Here is a 21,175-nt window from a genome sequence, read left to right on the forward strand (position 1 = left end):
TCAGATTCTACTCGTGTCTCCTTCCTTAACACTGAAAGTGTTTGAGATGCCATCCATCAGCTATCCTCCTACACTGACCCACTTGCATGAAACTGCTGTACTAGTACAAGCTAATTAGCAACCAACCTGTCTACAAACAGTCAGTTCACCGGCCTTTCTGGCCTTTGAACCCGATTGGTGGAGACTTGGTTACTTCATAATTAGCAGGGCCTAGTTAGCTCTCATTTATCTCCCCCTGACCCATTTGTAAGCATATTAGCATTCCAGCCGTTTGTAGGAGGCTGAACCCATCCCAGTCGAGCCACTTCTCAACATTGCAGGCAACTGTGAAATGGCTTTGAATTTGTGTGTGTGTATTTATCAGTATGACTGCTGATATTAGTTCTATTGAAATTAATCCCACAAAGTTATTTAATTTACCTCTGTGTGTATCCATTCTCCCTCACCTCCTGCACCTCTCTCTCTTTGCTTCTCTCCCATGTTCCTTATTCATAAAGCACACTAGGAAATTCCACACAGCATACAGTCAATATCTGAATTTGTTGAATGGAATCCTGGGAATTTATTGGGTTCATTTGTCCTAAACCAAAGCAGGGAACTTTACAATTCTATCGGGGCTATTCTCTCAACTGCACTCAAAAGCAAAATGATCAATTTTATTAACATTTGCCATTTTCATATAATGATGGTAATAAACAATGATTATTGACCTCAATCTATTGGCTCCTAGACATGCATTTGTGTTAGTCATTTAGGCTGGAAAAGGCCGCCTGGTCTGCCACAGTTTAAATCTACTGTTATTATTCTGTCATCACATTCAGGCCTTTTATGATTTTCTATTACCGCTGCCATGTTATAGCAGCAATGGAGGACACCAAAGACCAGATGGCTGACTGTGCTATTTTCAAAAGACTCTGGCTGTGATTCAGAACCACAGTGAGTAGATTTAAAGAGAACATTCTATATTTTAAAATTAAAAAGAGCAAGTCAGTAAAGAATAGGACATGCATGCCAAACAGAATATGTGTTAACGGGTAAAAGAAGAGTTATAACGCCTTGTCTAATTTTGATTTGAAATTGTCAGTAGGCATATTCTATTTGTATGACAATTAAAATATACATTTGATAATTTTATTATAGAACATTCTATCAGAACATCTGCAACGAGGCTATATCCAAATCAAAGTTTTAAAAGTGCATTTTAGGCCTAATTGAACTCTCTCCCATGATGAAACTTATCAGCTGGCGGGGCAATGCATAGCGAAGGACTATTTATGTATTCTGAAGCACTCACAAGTTCACAGTCAAGAACCAGCAGCACAGGTCTGCCTTCGAATAACACTGGCTGTACTTTTTGTCCTACCAGAAAACTCTCTGCATGTAGCTTCAGTCAACCGACCCCAAAGTAGGGGCCCTATCTACAAGGAAATAACAGCACATGAGAATTGTAAAAGTACTTCAAGCATGACCAAATCCTTTTAGATGCAACTTGGACAAACACATAAGTGGTACTTCCTGAATATTTTAGGATGTGTGTGTGTTAACTCTTGCACATGAGCTAAATAGAGGCAGAGAATAGGGAGTTTGGCAGTTCACACTACTTGCAAAAGCTCCTTCTGCAGTGTCATATAAAGTAGCAGATCTACTGTGCACTCTTATGACTCAGTGCAGAGGTAGCAATTAGGTACCAAGAGTTCTATCACGCCCAATCCCTAAATTTAGAGAAACCCACAGGCATGCCCATATATTGTACAAATGCTCTATATATTGTGATAGAGGCTAAGAAAATGGACTCCTATTCCCTGTGGCAAAATTTGATTCACTGTTCTATTTAAATGGCCACACTGTTTCAGAGAGGGTGGTGTTTCCATAGCTGAGCCTTAGGGTGTTTAAATACATCATGCCGTAAAGTAACCAGACATTTATTAACATAGGAGGCACACAGAGTAGAGGAAAACACTGAAATTAGCTTACCAAATTGAATCCAAATATTTTGTTGTTTTAATCATTTTATCCATCATGAAAACTTTTCACATTTCATTTGGATGGCAATGTCGGTTAGTCTACCACTCTGGTCCAGAGTCTAAATGCTAGTTAGCAAATGTTAGCATGCTAAGCTAAGATGGTGGACATCTTCTGCTTTTTGAGCATGTTTAGCATGCTGAATTTATTCAGATCTTTTACTCAAGTAAAAGTAGCAATACTATAGTTTACAAATACTCTGTTACAAGTAAAAGTCCTACATTTTAAAAGTAGCCTACTATCATCAAAATATACTTAACACATCCAAAGTAAAGTAAGTAAAGTACATAGCATGCAGAATAGCCCATTTCAGAATCATGAATATAACTTTTTACATATATTATATTATATTATGGATTATAATTATTGATGCTTTAATAAATATATATTTTTATAATACAAATATGTAATAAATATAAATTACTTTTAATTTAATTTTAATTAAATACACCTGGGTAGCTTAATTTATAATATATCATAATTTATTAGTTGATTTATAGTGGAGTAGAAAATGGAAACTAAACTACATGTACCTCAAAATTGTACTTTAGTACAGTACTTGAGTAAATGTACTTAGTTACATTCCACCACTGCTGTAGACTCGTAGTCTCTTTCAAAACATTTTTTTACGGAGCATCACTCTGAAAACAAGACATGAGACTCAAACTTGGTTAAACTTGTTATTTTCTCACCTCGACATCAAGGTTGCCCTGATATCTTTGCCGACATCATTCAGAGAGATAGCGACACCTTTTTTAGTTACCGGGCTACCTGTTTCTCACTGCATCGGCTGTAGTATTTACTGTGGTGAGTATATCAAAATGTGATACAGGCTGGTTCTGCTTGTCTGCATCAATCATCACAATGGCTCAGCTGATAAACAAGTATACAGCGTGATATGGCCTGCTGCAGTGCCACAAACTAAGTGAGAAACCATCAGATCCTTGAAGTTTTTACACAATTAGGTAAATCCTAATTGCCAATTACTTTGATTTGTAATCCTAAAGGTATTTAATGAGCTCATTTAATGGTGCCATGGAGCATGATGGAGCATGGTAATAAGAAGCGTAAGAATCGAGGTGTGCTTGTGAGGCCGGTAGTGATACTTACTGTATGCGCCGTGCCATTATGAGACATTACGCAAATGTTTTCCACAAAAGAAGTTTAGGAAGAAGTCTTGAAACCCCAGCTGTAGTCCTTCAGTTAAAAATAGACACACATGGAGTTTTGAAGTGAAATGTTTTGGGGCTGGCAGCTCTTCTCTTAATGATCACCCCCTGATGATGATGTGTTTATGTACATCATCTTCTAGGGTAAAACTTAAAGGTAAAAAAAAATGCGTAAAGCTGCCCTTGCAGCTTTTTACCCCTGTAAAAGTGGACATCTCACTCTCCAGTAGTTCTAACAAGGTCGGAGCTGTCAGGAAAGAGTGAGGCCGGGGAGCTAATATACTCAGGCCGGGAGAAAGAGTCATCCCTCATACACACAGCAGACGCAGGTCTGGAGGAGAGAGAGGAGGGAGGAACAGTGTCAGATCAAGAAAAGAATGGAGATGAGTGAGCAGAAGGGGAGAAGGGGAGATTAGGACAAGTCAGACAGGGAAGACAGAGAGAGGAGGCAACAAGATAATGGAGAACTGGAGCAGGGAGTGGGGGATGAAGAGCGAAGAGGAAAAGAGAGAAGCTGGCTGCCCTACCCTAAAGCTGTGTTGATATGACAGTTGTCTGAGGCCAAATCTGAGGCCAACTCATTCCACTGATAAATGCCTCTGGCTTTACCAACCTTCACACTGAGGGATGCATACACAACTACTTTCTCTCTGTTTTTCTCTATCTGAGAGAATGACTCTTTCGCACCACTTCATTCGCATGCTGTCTTCTTACACGGCCTTTATCTTTGTGACATTAGCGTGACTCAGCCATGCTCACACCAGTCAGCAGCACTCATGTTCATTCATATGCCCTGCTTATCATTTTGTGCCGGATTGGATGTATTCAGCTAATGGCCAATAAATAAAACTAATTAAGCTTATGATAATGGAATGATAATTCAACATCAATTACTCACTCACTGCACAACTAGGACACTTAGGTATTTTACTGAGTCAAGAGTAGAGAGAGGGCGGTGAGAGATATCTGAAACCAATGCTGCCAGTGGGCTAATACTCACATTATCTCACTGTGCAATGGAGCCATATCAAGGCTAGCAAAATAACAAGGTAATCAATTAAGTTAACCATGCAATTAAGTTAATTAATTGCTTGTATGCCCAGGAGTTTCCTGGGGCTTGTGCTGTGGACCGCATTACTACACTGGCCAGTGATTAGATTACAGAGTTAGTAATGCCATCTGAAGCCCAAGTGTAAGAGCTGCAAAGTGCATTCCCACCGGTTGCTGTAAGCCCATACTTAAAAATGAAAAGTGTAGGGCATTTGACTGTATCAGCAATATAAATCAAGAAGTTGTTTATAGGGACACAAGTTCTGATGGATTGAGATTAGGGCTGTCAGCATTAACGCGTTAATCGCGTTGCGATTAAGGGCCAAGCATATAAAGCACTATTTTGGAGAGTGCTACTCGCCGACCTGTTATTGAAACCAAGTGCAAAGTGCAAACGCTGTCTCATAAACCAGTGATCACTGGACGTCAGTGAGTAATCAAAATTATTTTGAAGGGGGCGCCCAGATTGCTCTGTTGGTAGAGCAGGCGCCCATATATAGAGGTTTACTCCTCGGGGCAGCGGGCCCAGGTTCAACTCCGACCTGCGGCCATTTGCTACATGTCATTCCCCCTATCTTTCCCCTTTCATGTCTTCAGCTGTCCTGTCAATTAAAGGCCTAAAATGCCTAAAAGTTATTAAAAGAAAAACTTAAAAAAAATAAATAATAATAATAATTATTTAGAAGTTACTGCACACTATATTGACTGGTAAGTAGGGTTGGGTACCGAAACGTGCCGACCTAAAAAGTAGTAACGAGACCGAATAAGAACAAAAAATTTGGTGCCTCATTTCGGTGCCTGACTTTACACTACACCTGACAGCAGGTAACATTAGCCTACCTTTAGCTAGCAGCTGTATTAAACACAGTTAAAATGCTGACAGCTAACGTTAAACAGTGTAAAGTGTGACTGTATTTCAATGTAGAGGATTCCAACAGCAGGACGTAACAGTCTGCTCTGCAGCGCAGCAGCTGCCATTGTCGGAATTAAACGACACACAGTGTGTTCACTTAAAACCGGTAGCATTCACAATAATTGTAAAATACCATTTTCCCTTCTGGTGGTTGTTTTTGTCATTCAACAGAAATTTACTGGTGAAATAAGTTATTGTTATAGTTATTACATTATTATTAAATCTTTAATTTTGACCATGGCCTTAACAATAAACAAGTTCCTGACTGTTGTTTAGTACCCTTCTTTTTTTCTTTTTTCTTCTTTTGTTTACAGTAAATAAATAATAAACTAATACAAATCTTAAAGTCAAGTTCATAAAGTAATTTTCATTGCATTCATTTGTTTCCCAATCAAGATACACTGGTAAGAATTGCTTTCCATTGTTAATATGTACTTAAAAACAGTTCTGAAATGCAAAATAATAGAATTTTAATCATGTGATAAAACATGCGATTAATCGCGATTAACTATAGAAATTCAGCGATTAATTGCAATTAAAAAAAATTCATCGTTTGACAGCACTAATTGAGATACTTTCTTTAAAGCTCCATTGTGTAATATTTTTAGTTGATTCTTAGCAAAAAAAACCTTTGTTCTTTCACTAAATATGTGCTCATTCATGTGTAATTACTTCCACCAACTAATCAAAGTATTCTCGTAAGTGTAGAATCTGCCATTCAAAATCATTCAGAATACATACGAGCAACTCACTCGAATGACGGCCGCCATGTTGCGCCTCCATCTTTAAAATACAGTAGCCAAAGAGGGACATACCTCAGCATTTCGCGCTTTTACACTCAGTGGCACTGTGACGAATGCCAGGGAGGGGGAGAAGATTAGTCGCGACTGCCGGCAGATTTGAAAGCCTGTTGAAGATGGAGGATCACGCCTATTCTCTAGGACATGTAACGGAGTCGCCAAGGAAGTTAAAAAGAGAATTAAAACGACAATGCAACAGGCAAAGTAACAAGACCAAAGTTAATATTGGAGTGGCTTTTCCAAGATGGAAAGAGCTCATAAGGAGCAAGGATTTTAAAAGAGACACAGAAGTTGCCTGCTTTCTTCTCAAAATGTAATTCTGTCTATTTGTGTAAATTCAAGTTTTTTAGTTGCTTGGCTAACTATTGCATAACGCTAGAACGACATCTAGGATACTTTTCCTCGCGTCAATGATGAAAAAGGATTGTCTACCTTGTAACATAAACTTAATATGTGTCGTGATTTAAAAAGTAATATTCAGTTGATTGTCATATACAATTTCACTGCTAGATGGGAGAAATTCTTACACAATGTAGCTTTAAGCCAATGTAGTGTAGACTTAAATCTCTTTTGATAGAATCTTCATAAAAATAAAGATTATATCACTGCAGTAGTGTGCTTTTGTTTGCTGAGGAGGAAGTAAAACAAAATTTCTCCGGCATCCAATAGATGAATGAATTAGATATACTTAGCTTACTGTGCACAGATAAACAGCTGACGGAAACAACATAGCAGGCCTTCCAAATCCTACAGACGCAAGAAGAAACGTCAGTGTTGAGATGTAGTTCATTTCAGATAACATTCCCATTTTGTGAGTTTCTGTATGAACTGTTAGACAGACTTAAAAAGGCAGTGGCCACACTGTGATAACATGGGGAACTTCCTTATGTATATTGCCAGAATACTGACTCACGGGTAAGAAAATATATTTTCAGATAGTCAAAGATCTATACTCAATACAGTGCAATGCAACAACAGCGGAAGAAAACACCACTTAGGGCCCAGTTTCACATCAGACACACCATCCAAGTACACATTTTTGCAACCTGATCCTGGGAAATTGTCATGGTTACCTTGTCTGCCAAACTGCCTAACTATAACTTTAACTGTTTTTTGGCATTGTCACATATTCCATTTATATTTTATGTTTTTAACAAGGATGGATACATAAGTACTAAGTGTGGAAATAACAGTATGAAGCCACATATGAAGCTGATAGCACAAAATGGACTTTAGGAAAACAAAATTGCGAATTCTGATGGAAGAGCAAATTGTTCATATTATTTGTGCTGGCATCACATATTCAACATTTTACATTTATCATGCATTTTTATGGTTTATACTGTTTAATGTGGACATTTATTTTTCCTTGTAGCACATAGTGTTTTATCTTGAGATTCAAAACGAACACACGCACACACATTGATGTGTAATCATTTAGATTTGTCCTCCCCTGTTTGTCTGCCAGAAATCTTGTGCTGTTTCTCCATGCACTATTGAAGATAAGAGACCCTGTCATTACTGTAATGTGCTGTGTTTGAGCACCGTGCTACTACACCAGACATCGTGGTTTGATTTTACCAGAATATGTCCCTTTCCGTCTGTCCCATTTTCCCTTGTATTATAATGAACACGCTGACAGTCGAATTAGCACGGTGTCACTATAGTAGCATGCTTCAACGACATGTCTGCACAGCTGTCCCACTGTGATAGCACACCACACTGTTAAAGGATCTAAGTACAGTCACTGAGACATCGAATATTATGTGTAGTGAAGTAAGCCAAATCCAGTCATATTTGGATTCTACTATTGTTCCTTTTTAGTCATTTTATAAAATTTTCTTTAAGATTTTCAAAATAAGACTGTGGAATTGCCTATTTTCAGCCACCTATTGTTTTACAGCATTAGGAACACACGTTTGCGTAGTACAGAAAATGTACAGAGATATCTACAGTGATGACAACTACAGTTAAATTGACCAAAAGAGACTTACAGGGCTGTTTTGATGAAAGGTACAATGGTTTTCTTACGATCAACAACCGAGGGAACCATGTTCAGTCCTTTTCTGGATATCACACACACACACACACACACACACACACACACACACACACACACACACACACACACACACACACACACACACACACACACACACTGAAGAGACCTACTCTGTAATAGACTCCCCTGGGTTATAGTTATTGTTGATTTCCATGCCGAAGACACAAAAATGTACATAATCAAATTCACATGTTAGCACACACAGACACACTCTGCACACATGCATGAATACATGAACACTGGCAGAACCACAATCAGATACTCCTCGCTCAGCCTTATCTCTCTTTCACTCGCACATACTCTTGTCTTCTCCCTTCTCATCTGATTTATTACAAGATATATTTTTATGGAGGAAAAGTGAATCTGTATGGGTAAAAGGTAAACAAGGACATCCTTACAGCATTGTTTTATGATTTTAGAATGATACAACTATACTGTTGATTACATACTAAACTTTTAACATGTTATTTGTGATATTGTACACATTGAGCCATATACGACATATAAGCTACTTTTTTGTTTGCAATGTCATTGTAAAAGGCCACTGTGACCTTGTGTGCGAAGTAATGTCAATCACATTAAGTCTCAAAGAATGACTGAGAGCATTTCTGACATGAACCCTTGCTCAGTGTGCATTGCACAAGCCTGGCCTACATATGTATTTCCTATTAAGTCAGTAAGATTGACTTTGAGCATTTTTGACACCAGGCCTGCTGCAAAATATCTGAAAAATAAGCCAACAGGAAACTCAAATGTTGCCTGATTGTGAATGAATTTGAAATGTATGATTTTAACAGCTCCAAAAATAAATAAAAAACAGGGCATGAATTTTGCTCTACATTCAGTATTGTATTCATAGATAGTCCTCACAAAAGACAGACTATGGTAAATGTTACCATCAGTTGCACTGAATGCATGGCACAACACATATAAGGATTAGTTAGCATATTTGCCAAAACACAATTTACATACAAAATATGTCAACAACAACATATACATAAATACATACTAAAATATCATCTAGTCTTAGCGTAATAGTCCAGATACAAATTGTAACATAGTAACTGAATGAAAGGCAGGACTACTGGATCAATGCACAGATGTTAATTTGGACCATTCTGCTTTCAGACATCCCATTGATCAATAACAAGTATATTACAGAAAGTACCCCTTCAAAGGAAGTGTGTTTTGTGCTGTTGATGTCTGACTGTCTATCACTTGATTGTGCCACTATAAAATGTATTCCTCGACATTGCTAGTGGTCAAAAATGTCTCTACTACGCTCCTAAGATTATGAGCCTACTAACTGCCAGGAAGAAGTGGTTTATTTTGAAGAACTGCACTTGGATTTCTTTTTTTTTAAATCTGTGCTATTCCTCAAAATCAGTGTTAATATTACAGTTTTCCATTTTTCAAAATACATTGGTGTTACTTTTCTTATCTTTTAACCTGTTTATTTCCATTGTGTCCTGTTTTAAAAAAAGAGAGGAACTCCACTGACTGTGTTTTTATTACCTTGAAGTTTGCAGTCAAATAAATCTGTTTGCAAAGTGCTTGCAGTTTATTTCCAAGTGTGTGTACTCAGCATTGGGAAGTGTACCAATTCATGCTCTTTGTTCAGTGCACTTGATGGTTTACTGTGCACATATAGTACAGTTCGTTGTGCTATTAGGGTTAAGTTTTAGTAACTGTTTTCTCTATGATTAAAAACAGGTAGCTAGTATGACATGTGTTTCAAGAACAATAACAAGCACCCCAGCAGCTTGTTAGTGTGAGTAACTTGATTACTATTGTAAAGATCAGATAAATATAGATCCCTTCACTTGTGTCTCTGTCCAAGGTGCTGAAGCAGTCAAAGTCAGTTTCTTTATTAAAGTATCTGACCACTGAATCAGCATTGGTGAAACATAATTTCCCCACTGACATTTCCTGTAGATTGTACTCATGATGCTTAACATACATTGTAGAGCCCACAGTTCGTTCTTTATGTACATACTTAAAGATGAATCTCTGTTTTAGCTGTGATCTTGCACCAGACTTCAAGCTTTACTCAAACAATTAGCTTCTGGTGTTTTTATAGACATGACGAGGTCACAATTTCCTTCACCTCATTATTGTACAATATTTCTGACCCCCTCCCTTGACCCGCTCTAATTTGCATGTCCCTCAGACAGATGGATAGATGAGGTGATCATTTTTCTCTTCAACTTCTTTTACAGGCATCAGGAGGGATAAAAAACACATCTTCCCCGCAGTCTTGTCATTAATATTCATCTAGCTAAATGATTGGAAGAAGTTTGGACTGGACAATTAAATTGCTTCTACTACTACTACTTTTTTATTATAACAGAGAGTGCCCCGGAGGCAAGGGTTAGTAACACCTGTTCTGGAGCAAGATCCACTGTGGTGAACAGCTCCTCCCAGAGCAGCATTTTCTTGTCTTATGAGAAAAGATGCAGCACATCTTAAAGTGATGGTTCGGAGTAATTTCACCCTAGGGTCCTTTGTACCATGACCTCGAGCCAAACACACCCCCAGAAGCTTTTTTCACCTGGATTGAACATTGGGAGAGTTAGGTTATCAGCTGAATATCTTAGTGCAGGCGCTAATGGATTCAACTGTGTATTTCGTAAGTTACCCCACTAATAATGCCCAAAATGATACCAAACATCTACAGTAGTACAAATAGGTTATGTACTCATAAAATGATCAATTAGAAAGTTTGTAAGTACACCAGGAGTTTTTTTAAATAACACTTGCCTGCTGGCTTCTGCTCTCTGCTGCTACTGCTACCGGCAGGGCTGTCTACAAATTACAACACCGAAAAGAGATACAACAAAAAATATTTATTAATTTAACTTCTGTTTTAAAAGTAAGTGCTGTAGTACAACTAGCAGGAGACAAGTTATAATTGAGCTAAGTTTGGAGACACTACATTATTTAATCATTAAATTAATAAATATTTTTGTTGTATCTCTCGGTGTTGTAATTTATAGATGTCCCTAAGCACTCGTCTTACTGCAGCGGAGAGCAGAAGCCAGAATCCATTGTTTTATGAGTACATAACCTATTTGTACCACTGTAGAAGTTTGGTATCATTTTGGGCATTATTAGTGGGGTAACTTACGAAATACACAGTTGGATCCATTAGCGCCTGCACTAAGCTATTCAGCTGATAACGCTAACTCTCCCAATGTTCGATCCAGGTGAAAAAAGCTTCTGGAGGGTTGTTTGGCTCGAGGTCATGGTACAGAGGACCCTAGGGTGAAATTACTCCCAACCATCACTTTAACTATAACATATTAAAGACTGCGGAACTGAACTATTACAGAAACAACCCCCTTTTCAGCTAGATGCTACTGATGTAGAACACTGATAGCAAATTCACATAAGTATTTAGTTTTTGCTCCAGTACATTATAAACACATTCATTTGATCTCTTATTACTGTAATTACTTACATGAGACCATGTTTAGGTTGCTTGGCAATATTTAAAGTGGTAAAATAGCGTTGTGGCTATCAAATTTTAATTCAGATTTGGTTGTATAATGCTTTCTATGGTATGGATAACTAGGAATATAAAATGTAATGCAAGGTCAGTGTTTTTCCACATGGGGTGCTAGCAACTCATAGAAATATAAAACCTTGCATTTTGTATTCAGTTGCTTTGTATCCTCTAGTTGATTGATTGTATAGTATGGAGGTGACCTAAATGTTGAACTGTTTACTAAATAACATATTACCTAAACATATAAGTAACATATTACCTACAAGTATATTTCCTAAAAGTAACATATTTGTTGTGAGGAAAGGTATATGACATTTCTTGCACGCATGCACGCACGCCCACACACACACACACACACACACACACACACACACACACACACACACACACACACACACACACCTCCTCTTATACCTGTGGTCAATTTGACCCTGATCAAGGTCTCTAAATAAGTGCTTGTCATCATTTTTATTTGCTTCATATTGAATGACTTTAACTCATTTAATGGGGACAACTAGGAAAACATCAAATTAAGATGATGTATTTTCAATGTCCTTACACATTTTGTACGCATCACTGTTCTTTGGGGTCAATTTGACCCCATGCTGTTTTAGCTATATAAAACATATATGAAATATGAACATTTTACACACATTTATTTCTAAGTAAATTTGAGGTTAACAGGAGGGTTAGTAGCCGCAATTGCCACATTTAATGTCTATATGCTTGTAGTTCATGCACAGTGCCCATTTCTTATTTTATGCTATGAATTATTTTTACAACACATATTAAGATTCATTAGCATTATCAAATATGATATGATGGTCCGTCCCCCAAACTGACAGAATGAAAGTAGCAAATGTGTTGATTAGGTAATTACTAGATTGTGCAGAAAATGTAACTCACTTTGATACATTTCACTCAATTGTTGATACAATGCCAGCTCTCCAGAGGAAGAACACAGTGCCAAACTTCATGCTAATTGAACCATATGGCAGTTCAAAACCCATGCATCAAAATTACACAGTTAAACAAGCTCAAGTCTTACAGAAGATGGGGCATGTTGGAGTTCTTAATATGCAGTTTTGTACTTGCTTACTTGAACTGAAATGTGTCTGATGGTTTGCCCCTGTGATCTCTATTGATTTTAAGTAATGCTCTATTCTTTTTGATTTACATCTAACTTTAAATCTAGTTGCACTGACACATTTGCATTTTGATACCTCCCCTGCACCGCGCATTATGCGCGTTTATGTGTGCCTGATACTTTGACATTCAATTTGCACTTTTGAACTTTACTTTAAAAGTGCAAGCCTTGATGTCAGTGTCACTGCAGCTGGTGTAAATGTATCGTTTTGTACTCCACCTCACGTTCCCTCAGTATGGACATGAAAGGCTAATTTACTAACATAAATATGATTTTTACAATAGTCTATATGTGAGCTAATCAGAGCTAAACATCACAGATAAGCACATACTGTGCACACACACCCACTCAAATGCACATGCATGCGCGCACACACACACACACACACACACACACACACACACACACACACACACACACACACACACACACACACACACACACACACACACTTTGGCAACTGATATAAACTGGGCCAGGCAGGGCCTTGGAGGGAGAATGAAGCAGGACAGAAAGTACAGCAGCCAAATGGAGAGGTGGAGGGGCCAGAGGGCTGGTGTGAGGGAAAAGGAAGAAATAGGAATAAGGTGAAAAGTTATGGGAAAGGGAGACGTGAGAGGGGAGAGAAAGAGGACAGAGTTATGTAGCCCCTTTAGCCTAAAAACACATTGACTTTAAAACTTTCTTTCTCACCTCACTCCTTTCAAATGAACGCATTTGCAGTATTCTCCCGTAAAATGCCTAGATACACTTTCATTGTCAATGACAATTTTGTTTAAAAGTTAAGCTGATTCCCACAAACCTTTCACCTCAGCATTACAGTAAGTCACGAGTCACTCATCTCTGCCAAGATTGATGTGTGCCCTTCTGAGTGCCAGTGTCCCTTCACTGTCTGGCCCATGGAGGTACTAAAACAAATTAAAATTAAGAACAATGTAAATTGTCTAGATATTATGTATACTGTTTGCATTTCCAAACTCATTATCTAATATTCAAATGTTTGCACCTCTATTCATATACTTTTTGTTTTTACTTTTAAACCTTACATTACTTTGTGTTCTCATCTGACTTTGAGTTTACGTAAATAGCTAAAATCAAAGTCATGGCTAGGCTTATGGCTATAAAAGGGCACAAATGTCCTCACTTCTTATGATGCTGGAGCATGTCTGCTCTCTTACAGCAGTTTGCAGTTTGGCTTCCAAATCAGAAGTGTATTACAGAAGTCAAACAAAAGGTGTTTGCTTGCGGCCTAGCACTGGGTCCTTTTTGGCCCATCTTAATGGACCATCTTTAATAAATATTTATAGGGGGCACAGGGGCATATTAAAAAACATGACATGCTAAGACGGCTTTATTCCCATGGAGATAGAGATCTATGTAGAGTTAGAAAAGACAGATAGGTGAGAGAATGAAGGCAATGCAGTCATTTGTTTGGGGATGGCAGGTCAACAGATGACTTTGTCAAGGACATGTTTGATAGATGTCTGTCTATGTAAGCAATGATGCAACAACATTAAGAACACCACAAGGGCTGTTTCTTATGGGAGAGCATTGTTGGAGAATATATCTAAGGGTGTTTGCTTGTAATAAAGACTACTATATGTATTTATGTGTGGGGTGTTTACTTGTAATAAAGACTACTGTGTGTGGGGTGTTTACTTGTAATGAAGACTACTATATATATATATATACTGTATATATATATGTGTGTGTATTTATGTGTATCTACTTATAATATTTAGTTTAGATGTAGAAAATGCTACATAAGTGACTGTTATCTACAATGGCTTTATGTATTGTTGTTGACAAGGTTCAGGAGTGACGCCATCATGATGGATTTAGCCCAGTTGTATGAAGCTAATTTATAACTAATCCACTCTTGGTTTTGCCTTAACCAACATGGCCAGCATTAGGGGGTCAGTCAGCCTCTACAAAAATACATCTCAAAGGAATTGAAACATGTTGAACTGACAAAGAGAAATACTATATGTGCAAACAGGGATGGAAGTTTGAGGTCGAACTATTCTAAACATATATAACAGCTCTTCTCTCTGGATGTAGCCTGCCAAATGTTTTAAAGCCTTATTCATAAAAGTAGTCTAAGAAGTAAGATCAATAGTTCCAATTTTTACTTTTTTAAATGTATTTCAATATCAAAGACAGCAAAAATATCGAATCACCCTAGAATCAACATCATACATTACATTTTATATTAAAAAGTAATTGATTCTTGTCATATTATACTTGTTCTTGTTATTCTCTGCTCTGATACAAAACTGAAAAGTCAAATTAAAAAATAAACAAAATATGTACATACAGTACTTTTAATCAGTTGATAAGAAATTACATCAGTAAACATCAATAGAGAACAATTTAGGTGATATCATAACATCACAACACAATACCCCTTTAAAATACTCACTAGAATTCATCTTGAAAGATCTTCAACCGACAACCAAACATTTAAAAGTCGGTAATATACTTGTCTATCACTGGAAAGGGTAATTTTTCCGGTTTGAATGGCCAAGATGCTGGATTCAGCTCCATTAGTCTGCTGTTACAGCTCAGGAAGATGCCCTGTATTTTTGTAATATATCTCAAAAGTTGTGCCCGTTAGTTTCCTTTATTTCTATTAAACACAAAACCAAAAGAGAGGATAATTTTTGCATTCATACATTTCACATATTGATTGAAAAGAAACAGCATTATCAGTAATTATATCAGTTATAGTAATGCCTGCATGTGTTATTTCTCTGTGCTGTTGTGGGGACAAAAGTCAGTTCTCAAGGCCACATTATGAGTACTCAACTCACATTTGGTCCCCACAAGGTTAACCCCGACATTTTAGGGTTAAGACTTTAGGCTTTAGGCTTTAGGTGATGTTGAGGGTAATAGTTATAGCATGTTATGGTTAAGTTTCTAGGACATGTGGTTAAATCAATGCAATATCCTCCTAAGTGACAAAAATTGCTGCCTGTGTGTGTGTGTGTGTGTGTGTGTGTGTGTGTGTGTGTGTGTGTGTGTGTGAGACGATACTACTTCTAAAGAGCGAGGTGATGTAAAAACTGGGAACCCTACACTCTTGTAGTTTTCAGGAATAGTTTGGGCTTTAATTTAAAAGTAGCCGTCAGACGCAGTGTCTGCTTACGTATGGTATGGACTTCCGTGTCAGGTTTCTACAAACAAACAAAAACTTTGTTGATGCAGCAGATTTTCCATAAACACAATCACAACTGCAGAAACACACCAAACCTATTGTCAAACCACACCTAATGAGACACTAAATGTGCAGAGCTTGGCAGAGTGTAACTTTAATGTTGTTAAAGAGTTTCCCATGTGTGCCTGTCTTCCATCAGCTGCCTCAACTCAGGACATTGAGCTTATTTTATATATTTTAGGGGAAATACATTTCACTGTACTCATTTTTCACATTGTAGACTTAAACAGGTGTTGCACATTGTCAGAAGATGTGTACAGAGCTTGTCTTGGATGTTTTCCTGTATATTTGTGTGTGTTTATGTATTCAGGAGAGAGTCCATTTAATCCACTAGTAATGGTTGTGATACATATTAAGAGATGGGGACAGGGACTCTGGATTTGAAACAGTATGGATTACTGGGCAAAATGGGGCCAGTAAGACAGAGACTTTGGCCAGCTGGTCACTTGAAATAAAGTGTTTGGTCTCCTGCAGTATAACACCCCACTCATGGTGCTCATTTGGTTTATGCACTCCATATTGTCGCATAATCTCAACCAGCTACTGCCATGGTTTTTTAGGCTTTGTAGCGCTGTGTGGTGTTTAATGGCAATTATTATGACCCTGCAGGATTCATTAAAATTAAGATGCAGCTCTGATTATGTTTAACATCTGCTTCATATTATAAGATGTGCTCCCAGGTCAAAAACTCCTAGGGATATTCTCTCCCTAGATGCTATGAAGACATTTGAGCATTAAAGATTGATTAATTAAGTCTTTGCTTCACAACATCCTGGCTTAAAAAAACCCCTTAATTTTCATAATTGAGGATTTTAATATCCTGTCTACAGTTTCGTGCTGACAGGTGATGCATGCTTGTTTAGGTTCAGAGTCTGTAGGCTCTCCCCCTAGAGTTGTCTTTTATCTCCTCTATTATTTCCTCTCTGGAACCTATTACCAAAGCAGTTTGAGCCTATGGGCCACCAGCCAATCTCCATTTATGATACTTCCATTTTGTCCCTCTTTTGGCTGATGGCATCTTGATTTTCATCCCTAAAAACATATTGTGTAATTTCCGTTAAGAGATATACTGTGTTTTGTGTCATCATTCAAAAGATTGCACATAAATCTACTTAGTATTCTTTGACATGGGTATGAGAGGAACGATTGACAGAACCAGCCATTTATTGTTTTATCTGAGATCTTCTGAGGAGTATTTTCCTCCCCAATAGGTTCCCTCATGTAGTGGACGTCTCAGCGTGGCCATTAATCAAGTCATATCAGGGAAATGTCTCAAAAGTTTGCTAAAGCTAAATGCAACTCATCCATCACATTACTGAAAGGCTTCATATGTAAGCGATGTAGACATTTTTCTTCTCTATCCCTTGGGGATATGATCTATATGCAAAGTCAGGTTCTCCCCACTTGATTAGTTTGTGAGGTCCTCCAGAAGGAGAGCAGTGGATGAAAGAAAGAGGTTAGAAAAATCGTGAAAAGAACTAGTGGAATAAAAGAGGGTGAGAAGGGAGAAACAGAGAAAGAGAAATGTGGAGAGGAGGGGAGAGCGACATTGAAGGAAAGACAGATGGAGGGGTATGAGGGAGATTGGGTTACTTGCAGATAACATCACTGTGTGATAGATTCATGTGGAGACTAAATTGGGCTCGTGGGCTGAGAGGGAATCAGTCTAAGTCCTGAGTGACGGGCAAGGAGAGCGCTTATCAATGACTAGTGAAGGGAAATTGGACACCTCCTGAATGGCCTCATGATAAAGCTGCTCATTTGTGTGTGTTTCCTGAATGGTACACAGTGCGGTAATCGATAATTCTTTGACATCAATTCAAAACGCACCATTTCATTCTTTGTCTAATCTGCTGTTAGGCTGACATAGATATTAGTCTGACCATTATAGCTGCACTTTAAAAAATGAACAGCAGTCCCTTACAGGCCTACGGAGCCTCTGGGTATATTAGGCTACTTTTACCTTGAGATTGAGCACAAGATCTTTAGTCCAACATCTGTGAGGTGATGTTAAAGGAACAGTTTGACATTTTGGGAAATACACTTACTAACTTTTCCCTAGGAATTGTGAGAAGATTGAAGCCACTCTCTTGTCTGTACGGTAAATATGAAGCTAGTGCTAGCAGCTGGTTAGATTAGCCTAGCATCCAAATATAAAAAGAGAGTCAAAACCACACATTGTGATTTTGTGGGGGATTACAAACTTGGCTATATTTGTGGTCTAGGCACATTAATATCTTGTCATCACTCTGATGATGCCAAGCAACCAGTGGGGACTTCAGAAAAGGATTAAAGACAAGATATGTGCATGCTAGTTGCTTCCCCCTGTGTCCAGTCTTTAGCGATATAGGCCTATTTAATGACATGAGAGTGGTATCGATTTTCTCATCTAATTCTCGGTAGGAAAGTGAATAAGCGTATTCCCCTAAATGTCGATCTATCCCTTTAATAGGGTGTGCTGATGTTAATGACAAGGTGACCAGAATGTCACTATGGTCCTTCTTTGTCTCTGCTGACTTAGTGCAGTGTCCCCATTTTCACCTTGCTCCCACTATCTGTCTCTTTCTGTCTGTGCTCCTGTCCCACTAAACTGGCTTTAAACGCTCCGACCAGATGGCTCAAGCAAACGAATGGCTGTGCCTGTATACGTGTATGTGGAAGTGTGTGTGTGTGTGTGTGTGTGTGTGTGTGTGTGTGTGTGTGTGTGTGTCAGCAGTGACACATTCAGGGTTAAGAGGGACATTAGTGAAAAGTGATTTTGACAACCCATCAGGGAAAGAAATCTCTTAGTCCTTCATTCATCTCATCCATATCTGTATCTCTCCTTCACTTATTCGATCTTGCCTTTGCTCTGTGTATTTTGCATGAGCATCTATTTAGTTCTTCAACAGGGTTATTTTGAAGTGCTGTCTGGTGGCATGTCTTAGTGCTATGAAGTAAAATCAGCGCCGGGAAGAACATAAAGGACATCAACACTTTCTTCTACAGACTGAAAGGAGGAAAAATGTGCCACTTTCATTTCGATTGAATGGATTTGTTATTTCTTTCAATTGAAAAAAAAACTAAAGCTGAAAAATATTTCATTTGCAAATGACTTACTTTAAAGGTCATATTCTGTTTTACAGATGCTGTACACATATATTTCAAAAGGGGACATCAGTTTTGTAGATTCAATTATGCTTCAACTCTTTCTGATGAGATGCACACATTTAAATAAAAAAGACAGCAATTGTGACATTTCATCTTTTCCTAAAGATGAGAAGAAATTGAACAAATTGTGATTACACATCTGTAAATCAGCATCATTCCTCTAGAGCCATAAGGATGTCAGCCAACTCTCCAAAGAAAGTTATTGTTTTGACTGGAGGTGAAAATGCAAATTTTATAATTCCTACACTTTTAATAGGGCCTTCGCTGACGTTGACAGTGCTCGGGCCCTAAATATTTTACTTTCATATAGTGTCCTCTGCAAATGTTGCTTAACAGAGGAAACTGCTGTGTCTCACTTGCAAACATCTTTGGTAAAGGAAGTGTGTATTAAAAATCTTAGTGATTATATCTGTGTTGGTATACCTGTATGTGTCCTCTGTGCGTTAATGTTGAAAGCCATGCATAGTATAACAAGTAGAGCTTGGTGTGACTAGAAGTATAATGGAAATTGATTTATCATGGTAGACAAATATATAGCATAGATAAATGATAAAGAGGATTCATAGTGCATACATTTCCCGAGGGAATTCACTTCTCTTCTATGTTATGTCAAAGACATATTAATCACCTCCGGGAGGGACAGTGACAGCATGAAAGTTTCATGAATTAATAAAGATCTATACAACAAAGCCTTCCGGTTAATCCAAATAAGGTCATAACTCAGTTGCATTTGTTTGCAAGAAGTCACACATGTACTACACGCCCCCACACACACACACACACACACACACACACACACGCACACGCACAAAAAGCAGCTACCACTGCTCTATTGGAGCATTTTTCATTGAGAAGATAGTACACTGTTAATACTTATTATTCTGAAACAGTGGGGGAGGGGGGGGGGGGTGTCGAGCACAGCAGTTTGCCCATTTTTCAATGAACAGCACACTGCTGGGCTAAATCATATCATAGTGACTGTGTGTCTGTGTGTGTGTATCAGTGCATGAAAGAAACACACTACACACTGAAAAAAAGAATTTGTGTTTTTACTATTTAAAAGGGAAACTTTTTCTCTCAAAAAATATTAACACATTTGTGTGAATGCTTCAGCAGTATTGTTATCCAATTATTCTGTACAATTTTCGGTCGCCTACTACTTCTACATACTTTCAGCTACAAAAACATTCAAATATTAAAATGTTCAGCTCTTTAAGGACATTTGTGCTTGCTTTCAACTTCTCTCCACCATTTGTCACAGCCACAATTCTTAATTCTCATACACTATTTATAGGTCAAAATCTAGATATACTTGTCTACTTTCAGCCAATGTGCTGCAATGTGCATATTTAAGCAATATGACTTATACCTTTGGCTCAGTGAGCCTCCAAATGACAAGAGCCACAAGCATTCCTTCGTTGACCCCGCTTATTAAACATTCTTAACATTTCTGGACGAAAGAACAGAGTACCAGTTTTTCAAATGTCTTAAGAGTCCACATTTATTAACTTTATCCACACAAATTATTTCATTATGTTCGCAAGTAGGAGCTGCAGACTCTCACCTGAGGTTCCATTCCCAGTTGGTGTGGAGTTTGCATGTTCTTCCAGACTTTCTCTGGCATACTATACTTTGACTTTTTTGCAACATACTATACCATGACTTTTGTATCACTTTTTTGACATACTATACATGACTTTTTTCAACGTTCTACACTATTAAAATTTTTGACATACTATTCTATACTATTAAAAATGGTGACATACTATTCTATACTATTAAAATGTTTGACATACTGTACTATGACTTTTTTATCACTTTTTCAACATACTATATTACAACGTTTTTCAATATGCTGTAATGTGACTTTTTCATCACTTTTTCGACATACTATACTACAACTTTTTTAATCCCTTTTTCAACATACTATATTATAATGTTTTTCAATATGCTGTAATGTGACTTTTTCATTATTTTTTTTCAAAAAGCTATAATATAACATTTTATGACTTTTTCAACATACTATACTATCATTTTCACACAACTTTTGTACTCATGAAACAGCAAAATTTCAAAGTGGCTTGTTTGGTGCATATTTATCCATGTAGATCTCAGTCTCGGCCCTGCTACCAGATGG

This window comes from Perca flavescens, chromosome 13 (assembly GCF_004354835.1).
Source record: "Perca flavescens isolate YP-PL-M2 chromosome 13, PFLA_1.0, whole genome shotgun sequence".
In the NCBI taxonomy this organism is placed as follows: Eukaryota; Metazoa; Chordata; class Actinopteri; order Perciformes; family Percidae; genus Perca; species Perca flavescens.